We start from the raw sequence: 10,147 nt of genomic DNA, 5'->3' as shown, positions 1-10,147 counted from the left end.
CTTCCACATTGTTGTTGATTGCCAAAGGAAGTCAGGATTGGAACTCCTTGAACAGGGGAGGAACCTGGAGTCAGGAGCTGATTGATGCACAGGTCATTCAGGGATGCTGATTACTGTATTGCTGCCCCTGGCTTTCTCAACTTGCCTTGATATAGAACCCAGGACCACCAGCCCAGGAATGCCACCGCTCACATTGGGCTGGACCCTCCCCTCTTGATCACTAATTGAGAAAATGCTGTATACCTGGATCTCATGGAGGCATTTCCTCAAGAAAGGCTCATTTCTCTGTGATAACTCCAGCTTGTGTCACATTGACTCACAAAATCAACCAGTAAAGAGTCTGAACAAGGTAATGCAGAACAGAGAAAGTGATACATCTTGGAAATGAAGACGAAGACAGGGAAGCAGGAGCACATTGTTCCCAGTACCAGCTGTCATCCATGTGAGCAAACTCTTGGATTGTTCACTGCTTCCTACTCTTCCATCTGTCTGACCTGGTCATTGAGAGTCTAGGACAATCACTTGCTGAAGCCTTATTGAAGGTAACTTTGAGTATTGATTCAGAGGCCATAGAGGAGCATTGCTTACTGGCTTATTCCCCATGGCTTGCTCAGATGGATTTTTATATCTCCAAGAACAACCTGGCCAGAGTGGACAGAGACCTTCCATGTCAATCATTAATTAAGAAAACACCCCACAGACTTTCCTGCAGGCTATTTGAGGAGACATTTCCTCAATTGAAGTAACTTGTCTCAGATGAGCTTAGCTTATGCCAAATTAACAAAAACTACCCAATCTAGAATTTCACTTGTTCTGTGTGTTGTCATAGCAAAATATCTGATGATTTCCTGCTCACCTCAGCCTGTTAGACAGCATTGTTTGTTACAATTTTCTGTTCTGTTGTTAGTATTCTGTAGTTGGTGTTTTCCTGGTAGCAACATTTAGTTCTTGGGCACTTGAATTTGGATAGTGTGACTGAGGAATACAAGATTTAATTTTAATTAGTTAAATCTCAAATTTGGGCAATAGAATCTCAGATTTGTAGAATCTATCCCTTACAGTAATTGTCTTAACTGCCTTCGATTTTGCATGCTTCAGAGACAATCTTGAAATGTTTTGTTATTGTTGTTGTTGTTGATCTCCAATGCTATGTCCCTAGTATCTTATTTGCTTTGCATTTTGTCTTCAGAGTTGACTTTGAGACTGTAATGATGGAGCCCCTAACAATAAAGTACTTGAAGGCACAGGGAAGCAGGGGCTGTCTCTTCTCACTAAGTTATTGATAACATTGTTCACTCAGCATAAAATTTAAGGCAAGGCTGGGCATGTTAGTGCATGCTTTTAATCCCCACAGGCTGGCCTTAAACTCAGATCTACCTTCCTCTGCCTCCCTAGTGCTGGGATTAAAGGCACTTGTTATCATTGCCAGATTATTCTGTTTTCTTAACAACTTCCAACAAAGTTTTATATTTTTCTATTTATTAATAATAATTATTATTTGTATGCAGGGGGAGTGGGTAGATATTACATATTACATATGCCACAATAGACTTATGGAGGTCAGAGGAAAACTTTTGTAGAGCTTGTTTTTCTTCAGCTTCTTTATGTGGGCCCCTGGGATCAAAGTCTTTAATCTACTAAGCAATATTACTGCCATCCTCAACTTTAACATACTTATTTATTTTTAATTTCAAGTGTATTGGTGTTGTGCCTGCATGTATATACTTGCCCCATAAGTGAAATGTCTTTAGGGGCCAGAAGAAGGCATAGGAGTCCCTGGATCTGGAGTTAACGGCTGTGGCCTTGTGGGTACTGTGGGTACCCAGGTCTCCTGGAAGAGCCGCATGTACTCATAAGCATTCAGCCATTCTTTAGCGTCCCCTACATTATTATTATTATTATTATTATTATTATTATTATTATTATTATTTTACCCCCCCCTCCGACATTGCTTTTATCCTAGACCTCTTTCCCGCAGTTCCTTATCCCATTCCTCCTACCCCTGTGTTCAAGAGTATATGTTCCCCTCCACCAGGCCTCTGTTTTCCCTGGAGCCTCAAGGTTCTCCAGGGTTAGAGACATCTTCTCCCACTGAGTCCAGACCAGGCAGTCCTTTCCTATATACGTACCATGGCCCTTGGACAAGCCCATGTATGCTGCATGGTTGGTGGCTCAATATCTGAGAAATCTCAGGGGTCTGGGTTAGTTGAGACTGCTGGTCCCTTACAAAAGAATAAATCACCAAACCTTCTATTTCAAGACTAACTAAACATTGTCCCCTTTGACAAGTGTACTCTCCTTCCTTACCCCTGCCCCACAGTACTCCACTCTTACAATTTCACTCACTACTTCTATCTAAAATATCAAGTTTATCTGGAACCCATATGTGCACAAAGTGTCCATAGAGGCCAAGAAGTTAGAAAAGGCCATTACAGGGGAATGAATAAAAGGGGCCTAACGTAAGAGTTACAGATGCATATGTGAGATATGAAAGTGAATAGGGGAGTAATGGGGTGAAAAATATTTGGGAATTAAGAGGATAGGGGAGAGAAGAGGATGGCAGAAAGACTTAACCAAAATTAAGGTGAATGAAAATGGCTTATAGAAACCTACTGTTTTGTAAATCCATGTAAAATATAACTTCTAAAGTTGGCTATACTCTTCATGGGTATATTATGCTTTTCCCTAAGCTTTATATTATTAAACAAAAAGTACAACACCAGGTATAGGATATCGTGCCATGAGTTGTTGATCAGGGGAGCACTCCAACATACATGTCAAATCCCATATTTATTACAATCCAATTCACAGTAGTCAATAATATACAAGTAACAAAGTTCTGTATAAATGAGTAATGAATGGATTGAATTTTGTTATATTTGTGCCTTAAATATTATACTACTTTTTTTTTAAAGCTGTTTTTTTAAGTACTGTATGTACTGGTAAACTGTTCATACTCTACTAAATTACCCCCAATATAGTGATACTGATGGATCTGGAAGGAATTTAATTGTGAGATAAGCTAAGCAAGGAATAAATACTGTATGACCTTATGTATTTATTGTTTGACAACTTCATACTTTTATACTTTGAATTTTGGTATTTTTTAACCTCATTTTTTGCCTGTTGTGTGTAGCTTATGCTATCCAACAGACCCTGCTACCTGTCTGCACCCAGAAAATATTGGATTCTCAACACAGACACACAATTTCAACTTTTCTTTTTGGCACAATTGCTGGGCACTACTAAATTTCCACAGCTAATGTGCCCCCCCGAGTACTCTTAGCTCAGCACTCTAAATCTGTACTCAACTTCAATTGCTCTACCACCATCAGTCCCAGGTCAATCCCTCCAACCTCCTGCCTGTAGGAGAGGCCAGGCTGTTCCACCCAAGATCTCACGTGGCTGCTTGGCTTTTCTCTCTGAAGCATGGCAAACTCTCCCTTTCTCTCCTGTCTGCCCCTTTGCTTGCAGGAACTAGGAAGTCCTGGGTATTTCTTCTGCCCAGCAATTGGCCCATGACTTCTTTACTGATAGATCAAGAATCCACTGGGGAACAGGACCTCACCTTTTCTGTACAATTAAAAAAAAACAAAAAACAAAAACTGCTTCTACCAGACATAAATTGAACAAAACCATAATAATATAAATTACAAAAGTATGATATCCAAATGGCATCCAATCCATCATACTTGTTAATTAGATAAAGTACTCTGCCATAATTCCTAATTTAACAAATTATGATTATATCCCTGAATTATGTTTAAATATTAGCCTGTAATGCCATCTGAAAACCATGTCTTCCACTATATAACTTCTCTCTCCATGTTAAACAACTTGAGTTTGATTATGAAATTATAATAAGTCTTCAACCACATCAAAACTCTTAGAATGACTTAAACATTACCTGGGTATATAGGAAGCACAAATACAGCTTTTCAAACAATTTTAGAGAAGGCTGTCTACCTGGACATCTCTCTAATTACCTATAATGTTGGAGCATCAGTCTTCAGCCTTCTGTCTCAGGATCATCTGACAGACCTTTGTAAAACAGAATTATGAAAGACTGCTTACTCTTGGCAGAGCGATCAGTCAACTATTCTGCAAAGTGCTCCCTTTTTTTCCTTTTTTTATTATTTAAGTGCATTTTATAAATCAAACATATTAATAATATTATTTTGAGAATCCAATATTACATAAAAATTTGTTCAACTTTTATATACTTTCATACCCTAGAAATATCATTAATTAATATTTAACACTATCCTTTACTGGGGAACCTATATCTTATGTTGAATACTAAATTGTTTCAAAACATACAAAATGTTCTTTGTGAGTAAAGCATAGTAAAAGAGCATAAAATATTAAAAATGAATCACTAAGAAATATATTCAAAAGNCCTTATATGATACCATCTGACATAGTGAGAGAGTATTTAAAACACATTATATATCTGTGTAAATTATCTAACAATCAGTTTACTTAAAAAAGATTATCACTGTTTTTAGGAGAGAAATTATTTTATCAGTAAGTGTATTTTTAAAATATCAAAATAGCAAAAATTCTTTGAAGTAAAACATTAAGAAAATGCTGATTTCAAGAACAGTGAGAAAAATTATCAATAATATTTCCATGATGTTTGTAGAACATTATTTTAACATATTCAACTGTTGATATTCAACAAAGAGAATAGTTATTTTAAGATATACTTTGTTGTTATATCTCCCTTTTCATTTCTGATTTTATTAATTTGGATACTGTCTCTGTGCCCACTGGTTAGTCTGGCTAAGGCTTTATCTATCTTGTTGATTTTCTCAAAGAAACAGCTCCTGGTTTTGTTGATTCTTTCTATAGTGCTTTTTGTTTCTACTTGATTTGGCTATTTCCTACTCTCTACTCCTCTTGGGTGAATTTGCTTCTTATTTGTCTAGAGCTTTCAGGTGTGCTGTCAAGCTGCTAGTGTAAGCTCTCTTCAGTTTCTTTTTGGAGGCACTTAGAATTATGAGTATTCCTCCTACCACTGCTTTCATGTGTCTTATAAGTTTGGGTATGATGTGTATTCATTTTCATTAAATTGTAAAAAGCCTTTAATTTCTTTATTTCTTCCTTGACCAATTTATCATTTGAGTAGAGCATTGTTCAGCTTCCATGTATATGTATGCCTTCTGTTGTTTTCGTTGGTATTTAAGACTAGCCTTAGTCCGTGGTGATCTGACAGGGTGCATAGGATTATTTCAGTCTTCTTGTATGTGTTGAGGCCTGTTTTGTAACCAATTATAAGGTCAGTTTTGGAGAAGGTACCATGAGGTGCTGAGAAGAAGGTATATTCTTTTGCTTTAGGATGAAATGTTCTATAAATACCTGTTAGATCCATTTGTTTCATAACTTCTATTAGTTTCAGTGTGTCTCTGTTTAGTTTGTGTTTCCATGATCTGTCCATTGCTGAGAGTGGGGTGTTGAAGATTCCCACTATTATTCTGTGGGGTTTGATATGGGCTTTGAGCTTTAGTAAAGTTTCTTTTATGAATGTGGGTGCCCTTTCATTTGGAGCATAGATGTTCAGAATTGAGAGTCCACCTTTATAGGTATTTCCTTTGACCAGTAAAAAGTGTCCTTCCTTATTTTTTTTTTGATAACTTTTGGCTGAGAGTTCATATTATTCGATATTAGAATGGCTACTCCAGCTTATTTCTTCAGACCGTTCTCTTGGAAAATTGTTTTCCAAACTTTTAATCTGAGGTAATGTCTGCATCTGTCACTAAGGTGTGTTTCCTATATGCAGCAAAATTCTGGGTCCCATTTATGTATCCAGTCTGTTAGTCTATGTCTATTTTGGGAGAAATATGTCCATTGATGTTAAGAGATATTAAGAAAAAGTGATTGATACTTCCTATAATTCTTCTTAGAGGTAGAATTATAGTTGTTTGGTTATCTTATTTTGGGTTTTGTTGAAAGATTACTTTCTTGCTTTTTCTAGGGTGTAATTTCCCTCCTTGTGTTGGTGTTTTCCATCTATTATCTTTTGTAGGGCTGGATATATGGAAAGATATTATGTAAATTTGGTTATGTGATGGAATGTCTTGTTTTCTTCATCTATGGAAATTGAGTTTAATGTTGGGTATAGTAGCCTGGGCTGGCATTTGTACTCTCTTAGGGTCTGTATGACATCTGTCCAGGATCTTCTAGCTTTCATAGACTCTCGTGATAATTCTGGTGTAATTCTGATAGGTCTGCCTTTATATGTTATGTTATGTTTATGTTGATATTTTTCCCTTACTGCTTTTAATAGTCTTTCTTTGTTTAGTGCACTTGGTGTTTTGATTATTATGTTTTAGGAGGAATTTCCTTTCTGGCCCAGTCTATTTGGAGTTCTGTAGGCTTCTTGTATGTTCATGGGCATCTCTTTATTTAGGTTAGAGAAGTTTTCTTCTACAATGTTGTTGAAGATATTTACTGACCCTTTAAGTTGGGAACCTTCCCTCTCTTCTATTCCTATTATTCTTAGGTTTCATCTTCTCATTGTGTCCTGGATATCCCGGATGTTTTGGGTTAGGAGCTTTTGCTTTTTGCATTTTCGACTGTTGTATCAATGTTTTCTATGGTATCTTCTGCACTGAGATTCTCCCTTCTGTCTCTTGTATTCTGTTGGTGATGCTTGCATCTATGATTCCTGATCTCTTTTCCAGGTTTTTTAACACCACTGTTGTCTCCTTTTGTGATTTCTTTACTGTTTCTATATCTATTTTTAGGTCTTGGATGGTTTTGTTCATTTCCTTCACCTGTTTTATTGTGTTTTCCTGTAATTCTTTAAGGGATTTTTGTGTTTTCTCTTTAAGGGCTGCTAGCTGTGTTCTCCTGTATTTCCTTAAGGGAGTTATTTAAAGTGCTCTATCATCATAATGAGAAGTGATAGTAGACCCAAATCTTGCTTTTCTGGTGTGATGGTGTATCCAAGACTTGCTATGGTGGGAGAATTTTGTTTTGATGATGCCAAGTAACCTTGGTTTCTGTTGCTTACGTTCTTATGCTTGCCCCCTGCCAACTGATTATATCTAGTGCTACCTGACCTCACTATATCTTACTGGAGCCTGTCCTTCCTGTGACCCTGGTTCTGCCAGAACTCCTTAGAGTTCAGGTGTCTCTCTGATCCTGTGATTCTGGGATCCTGTGATCTGGAGATCCTGAGTGTGTCAGAGCTTCTGNGAGTCAAGCTGCCTCTGGGACCCTGAGATCCTGGTGTGACCAAGCTACTGGGATCCTGGGATCCTGTGGACCTGGGTACATGAGAGCACCTGGGAGTGGGGCTTTTTCTGAGTTCCAGGAGACTGGCTACAGAGTTAGTGTCCAATGTCTGCTCAGGACACCTCTGATCCTATGATCTTGGGCAGGTTAGAACACCGGTGAGTGGAGCTTCCTCTAGGTCTGGCTGCAGAGTTCACACCCAAGGTCTGCTCAGGGCATATAGGCTCAGACTGGAAGGAACCTGTCCCACTGGCTGGGTGGAGTTTGCTGGTCCCAATTACTCTTGGTTTTGGAGCAGATGTTTTGTCCTCCTCACCTCTAATCCTATGATCCTTCGTTTGCTAGAGCACTTGGGAGTGGGGCTTCCTCTGGGTGATGTGGGACTGGATAAGGAGTTCGTGCCCAAGGTAGTTCAGAGGTTTAGTCCATTGTCAATATGGTGAGAAGCATGGCAGCGTGCAGGTGCAGGCAAACATAGTGCTGGAGAAAGAGCTGAGCATTCCGCAAATTGATCTGCAGGTAGCAGGAGGAGACTTTGTGTGTTCTTTTCCTGGAAAGTATTTTTGTCTGTAGATGACCTGAGGCAGTTGGGGTCCAGTGGCTATTTTGCCACTACTGGAGCAATTTCACTGATGCTCAATTTCTTCTTTGAACCAAGAATGGAGTGCTTGGTTCAAAATAAGTTCAAATAAGATTTTATATATATTCTGAACGTTTAAACCTTGACTACCCTTAGCTATTCCTTATTTAATAATAACAAAAATATTTTCTTATAATTAAATCAGAATCTAACATAATGTAAGTTTGCTATCTGGCACTTAACTTATGTTGCTTAATCATCTAAAAACAGTTTGTAATAGCAGTTATTAGAAGGACTGGGTCTAAGCTTTGTATTCTTAAATGAGTAGTACAGACACAATGTCTATCTAAGAGTAACAATATTAATCTCAAATTTTGTATCAATATAAGAAATTCACACCAGTGGGAAGCTTAAATCTATATCAAAATAAATTCTGTACCAATGTAAGAATTTATAACTTTAATTTTACACCAGTTATGAAGATTTCTACCCATTAATAGTATGGCTACACAATGCTTTGTTCAAAGATAAAATTTAGTCATTCATTCCACCATTTCCTCCATGCTTAAAATTATGACTACTCCCAATTTTCCCTAAAAATGACAATTTGCCTGCAATTTGTTAAATAACCATTACCAGACACTCCAACCCAGTATATTGGACTAACCACTCTCCATAACTTCTTCCTGCTGAATAGAGTGATGAAAAATTCTAGATCTATCCATTTGCCTACAAATTTTATGAAGCCATAGTTTTTAATAGCCCTCTAAAAGGGGCCCTGAGCCTATTCTTCTTTCCTGTTAACACAAATGCAGGGACTTTCTTCTAAAATTAAAAAAAAAAATCCTTGGTCCAGAAATCATTAAACGTTCAGCTTGTCCTCCCTCCTGGAGTAATTTTAATATAACTATCAAAGTCATAACTGGGAAAGGGGATAGCTTTTGAACTGTAAACAAATAAAATATCCATTTAAAAGAAAAAATAAAAAAGCATTTTGAAGAAGATCTGAAAAAGTTTTGTCAGGACAATTTCTTGGGATGTTTGAACATGGTCTACTTGTGGAATTTCTGAGATTTCTTTGCCTGCTATAACAGAGAGAGAGAGAGAGCTAGGAAATAGGTTTATACAATAAGTAGACAGAGATAGTAAATACAAATTTACTTCTTAATCTCAAGAAGGTCAGGGCAGGAGACAACAGAAATACTGTCTCATCAGTAAATATTGGATTAGAGTGCTTTATTTGCTTTGCTTTTTTTTTTCTTTTATCAAAATGAGTGTGGTTATGACTTTGATAGTCATTCAAAGTCTCCCAACCAAAAAAAGCCCAAGACCAGATGTGTTTAGTGCAGAGGTCTATCAGACCTTCAAAGATCTACTAACTATAATCTTGAAACTATTCCACAGAATAGAAACAGAAGGAACACTACCCAATTTGTTCTAAAAAGCCACAGTTACCAAAACCTCACAGAGATCCAACAAAGAAAGAGAACTTCAGACCAATTTTCCTTATGAATATCGATGCAAAAGTACTCAATAAAATCGTGCAAACCAAATCCAAGAACACATCATGATCATCCATCATGATCAAGTAGGTTTCATCCCAGGGATGCAGGTATGGTTCAATATATGGAAATCCATCAACATAATCCACTATATAAACAAACTCAAAAAACAAAACAAACAAACAAAAAAAACCCAAAAAACCCCACCCACATGATCATTTCACTAGATGCTTTAAAAGCATTTGGCAGAATTCACCATACCTTCATGTTAAAAGTCTTGGAATGATCAGGAATTCAATGCCCATACCTAAACATAGTAAAAACATTTTTTTTCATTCTCTCTAACTTCTCTCTTTTGTGGAGCTTAATATTTGTTGTGTCTACCAACTGGCTCTCTGTCTCTTATTTAAGCATCAGTTCTGTACTGCAAGAATTCCCACATGGCTCAAGCAAAATCTGTATTCCCTTCTATCCTTAAAATCAATTAAATCAAACTTTAGAAATCTATTCTTTTATTACCTTCTTGTAGGAAGCAGGCAGCTTTTACTGTCTGTCTGGCTCTCTGCCTGAAAGCAGCCATCATTTCTCTTTTTATAGCAGGGGATCTTACAGTATCTGAGCTGAGGCTCTCCCTGTGTTCCTTTATTCAAATTTCTCAAGTGCTTGAGCCAAGTGATTCACTGTGTTCTGCTTGCTGAGAAACCAATTCTCCCCTATTCCTTGACTTGTATCACTGTGTGTGTGATCCATCCAAGAATTCCTAAATTAATAGTGGATTATCACCTTCTATGTTACGAGCCATCTGTTGCATGTAGCTTTTGCT

Source organism: Mus pahari, chromosome X, assembly GCF_900095145.1.
Source record: "Mus pahari chromosome X, PAHARI_EIJ_v1.1, whole genome shotgun sequence".
Classification (NCBI taxonomy): Eukaryota; Metazoa; Chordata; class Mammalia; order Rodentia; family Muridae; genus Mus; species Mus pahari.
This window is presented reverse-complemented; position numbering follows the sequence as displayed.